We start from the raw sequence: 4,594 nt of genomic DNA, 5'->3' as shown, positions 1-4,594 counted from the left end.
CGGAATTATAAGATAACTTAGAAACCCCATTGTGACAGTGTAAACTTGAATGTGGATTTTTCTCATGATAGTGTAAGCTGTTATAACAACAAATGTTTAAAACAAATACAATTCGCCAGGTAGTCTGACAAAGTATACTATCTATAATAATATAACAACCTGTGTGCGTTTGTGTGTGTGTGTGTGTCAGTCAGTCAGCGCCATAATTCCAAATGGAAGGAACGTAGACACCTGAAACTTTGCAGGGAATTCTCAGGGTATGCACTTGGGTATTATTATTTTTCAAAACAATTTTAGCCAATTTTTTGGCCTATAATTTTGCCCTACAGCCCTTAAGTTTTAAAAAGAAAAAATACATACTGCTATCTATCGCTTGCTACAGTAATTGTTTGTTTGTTTGTTAGTAATTTCGCGCAAAGTTACACGAGGGCTATCTGTGCTAGCCGTCCCTAATTTAGCAGGGAAAGTAGCTTTTCTTAATGTTAAGGATAAGATTGCCTCTTTTAAACAAGATAATTTACCAATACTCTTGTATGTATTCTTCTAACAGAATCTTCATTGTATCTATGGTTTAATTTAAATTGGCCAAACATGTGAGAATTTAAAATTTAGGATTAAGAAACATAAAAACCCGGTAAAAATAATAAATTAATAGATATTATTAGAACGTGGTGGAACTTTATAAAACTGATAGAATTTACAATTTAATTAAATATCAGAGAAGCTATCGAAGTCTAAAAAAGTAACAGTTATTGTATCAAACAAGGAAACTGGTCCAGATTTAAAGATATTAAAGTACTGGGCAGATGTTTTTAAATCTGAGTAATTTAAGTCTAGATGGCGCTACAGGAATGTAAATAACTATGTGGGTATATAAGTCACAACCAAATCTCAAACATATTTTCTGGAGATGGTGTTATAGAATCATGTTGGGTGTTTCTTTTTTCTCTTGATATGGTTTATGTGAATTACTTTTCGAACTTTGTGTTAAAGTGGAGAATGTATATTGATAATGTTTTGTTCTGTGCTAGTAGAGTCGTCGAATGTTAATGATGCTATTGGTATTATGAAATATACTGTGTTTATGGATACAGTTACTGTTAGTGATGCTAATGTGTTGCATGCTGTGTATTCGCAGAATAGAGTGGCATCTATTTCTTCTATGGTACCTCGTCCAGATGGTTTTAGTATGGGACGTAGATTGAATTAACTCTCTTATAATGGTTTGACTGTTAATGGTGATAATCTTATGTTGACTAGTGTTTGTTATCGTGTTGTTAGTTTCGTTTTTTGGGTTATCTGAATACAATAGTGATAATAGGTTGTTGGATAAGTTACAATAATATGATAGAAAATAGCTAATTGTGTGGAAACGAGACGATTGCGTTTATCTTCATATTAGACATATTCGTGTGGTGTTTACAAACACTAACTTCTTTGCCTTACGTAACTTATTGACACAAGGGTTAGGTCAGAGTTTGTTCTTATGAAACAATAAACAACTTCATATCTACAACCATTATTTTAGTGTGTGTGGGGGGGGGGGTCATTGACATCGCTAATGTCCACAATTGCGGTGTTATAGATGTTATTCCCAGGGTCCTGTGGTTCACGTTTGTACGGCCGTATCTAGACAACTGGCCATCCCTCGCGAGGGAACGTTTTACAGGCTGTTATGAAAGGAGATGTAGTAAATGATTCTTCTTCAGCAATTACTATTGTGGTTGCTGACTAGACAACACATGTTTAAGAGCCTGTGTCTGAGGAACAATATCAAAAATGCTACTATACAACATGGTGTTGAGTTTCCGCTATCACCTCGAAAGGATGATGGTGATGAGGACGGTTCCATACGTCCTGCAACTGTCGCGGAAATCTGTTTAGATTATGGACATGGACATCTAGATAGATAAGCCTTCGCGCAGGAAGCGTCAATCTGAAATGCTCATCCCATTTGAGGTACGTTGTTGGAGACAGAAAAAAATCTATATCAATAATTTCTTGTGATTTTTAAAAGTTTTTCTGAATTATAATGGCTTATATTTTTGTATCATATCTTTGTTTTTCTGTACTGTTACTTATAAATGCCCCTCTGAGAGAGGATTAATAAAGGAAGTAAAAACCAAAACATGTGTAGTTTTTTCATTCTATAATATATCTAATGACAATATTTCATAATGCTTGAATACTGTAAATAACCTAAATTCATTTTGAATAGCTTATCGGATACTAATCAAGATGGAGATGTAAAATTATTGCAGGTCTTCGAAGAGAAACTTTCAACAGTTCTTTCCGTGACAAACACTGAGAGGTACCATAAAACAGCAACACGCCAATAGGTGAAGGCTATGTCAAGGACAAGAAAGTGAAAATACTACGAGACACTGGGTGCAGCAATGAGAACCACTTTAGTATCTGATCACACGTCAGGCAATGTATATCTGTGTATGCTGATTGATGGAACAGTGAGAAAGCTTCCCATAGTGAAAATAAAAGAGGATACTCCATACTATGTAGGAGTCCTTGAGGCCTATGTTTGAAGGCGCCAATCTATGACTTGGTAATTGGAAACATACCAGATAGTAGAAGGTTAGAGGAGCCAAACAGAAATAAGATTACGACATGTGCAGGCACCACAAGAGCTAAATGAAAGAACAAGCAAGTCAAGAAACCCATTCAAGTCTCAAAAATGATATCCCGATTGTAGGTCCACAGGAGCTGAAGGAAGCACAGAAGAAAGACCCGTCACTGCAGACACTTTGGAATAATGTCTGAGAGAAAGTCGAGACAAAGGGAAGAAACTTACAAAATAGAGAGCCAGAAAGGAGTATTGTACCGGATCTATCATAGTAGTTCTACTGAGGAAGCTAAACACATCAAAGGCAGTCAGGAGCCCTTCTATGACACGGCCAAGGATTGATGTTTCTTGGTTGACAGTGGGTCTTAGTTCTGCTACACAATGACAACAACAAACTTACCCTGCAGTGGAAAGGTCATTTTGAAGTGCAGGAAGTTATGATCAGAGTGGACAATAAAGTGAAAGTGGACAAAGGCCCAGATCTAACCATGCCAATCTGTTGAAGAGATACTTCGACAGGGAAAAATACCTAATGGATGCAGCTATTGTGGCACAGATGTGGCTTTCATAGATGCAGAACTACAAGACAGTGACATTGTTATAGAAGATAAAAGTTACTAGATCCAAGACCACTTGGTGGAGATAAGACGTAAAAGGACGTCAATGTAAGTGAAGAACTGACTGGAAAGCAGAAGAAAGACCTACAGGAACGATTGTGACAGTACATAGATAGACCAGGCAAAACAAACCTTGTGCAATACAAGATCAAAACGACCAGGGATCCAGTGAAGGTGAACCGTACCAGATGCCCTATATGATGAGACTAACAAGGGAACTACCAATGTTGTTGGAAACTATGAGGAGATTCCGTGTATGAAATTAGAACAGTTTTTGTATATATATTATAAAAAATATATATTAAGTACTTTTCTTGAAGAGGGACTTGTTGTATATACAAGACTGTTCAGTTTAAGTTATTTATTTTATTTTGTGGTTTAATATTTAATAATTACTTAGTCTTCATAACAAGAGTGTTTAAAGTTAATTATTTTAAAAAGTTATTACAAGTTTCGTTACCTAACTGTACGGGTCATACCTAGTGTATGCAGTTTAATTGTTGTACTAGGTTTTTGTAATATTGTTTACGTCATATTATTCGAAGTTTAAGTTTTTCTCGTTATGTGTAATATTATTGTTACTAGAGGACATGTTTCTGTTGCGCATTATAAATATGTGCAGATACAAAGAGTAAGAAAGTAAGTTAGTGAAAGTGAACGAAAAAGTAAAGTTAGACTACTTGGTTGCCAGTTTAGCCATAATGGGCGAATTTTGAGAAGGTGTCATAGCTTTTAATAACAGATACAGAAGAATAATTCGTCTTGTCAGTTTTGTTCTAAAATAAGTGAACAAACCTGTGTAGACTTGGACGTGAAAGAATTATTTAAAGTGCTCGATACAATTGTGGTAACCCATGGGATAGCGTAAGTGAATTTATCACTAATTGTATTGTGATAACAGAAGAGAGAAGAAATAATGTTTTGTCAGTTAGGTTCTAAAGTAACTCAACTACCCTGTGTGGACTTTGTCGTGAAAAAGAATTACATAAAGCTCTGGATACAACTGTTATAATCAATAGTGTAATTGTTTTTGTACATACATTTCACTTGTTTTTATTATATTATTTCAAAACAAGTGGATTGTGTGCTGTCCGTTTATTATCGAAATTTATCCCCCAACAAGTTGAAGACACCTGCTGTAAAGAATCCGCGGCCCAATAAAAACCTGATATCTAGAAACGATGGAGTACAATTGTTCTATAAATGTTAGAATAGATACTATTTCATGCAATGTTACATAAATGTCCTTCTAGAAACTACAACGCTACGGTTATGAAACATTTAAGGATTCCCATCAAAACTTTGATTTAAACAACCTTGTATTGTCGAACCGATTCTTTCTAATCAACAAGAGTTATCATGATATATTAATTCTGGATGGACTCCCAGCAAAGAAGCT

This window comes from Limulus polyphemus, unplaced genomic scaffold (genome assembly GCF_000517525.1).
Source record: "Limulus polyphemus unplaced genomic scaffold, Limulus_polyphemus-2.1.2 Scaffold6753, whole genome shotgun sequence".
Classification (NCBI taxonomy): domain Eukaryota; kingdom Metazoa; phylum Arthropoda; class Merostomata; order Xiphosura; family Limulidae; genus Limulus; species Limulus polyphemus.
The sequence above is the reverse complement of the archived record's forward strand: the minus strand, read 5'-3'. Positions refer to the sequence as shown.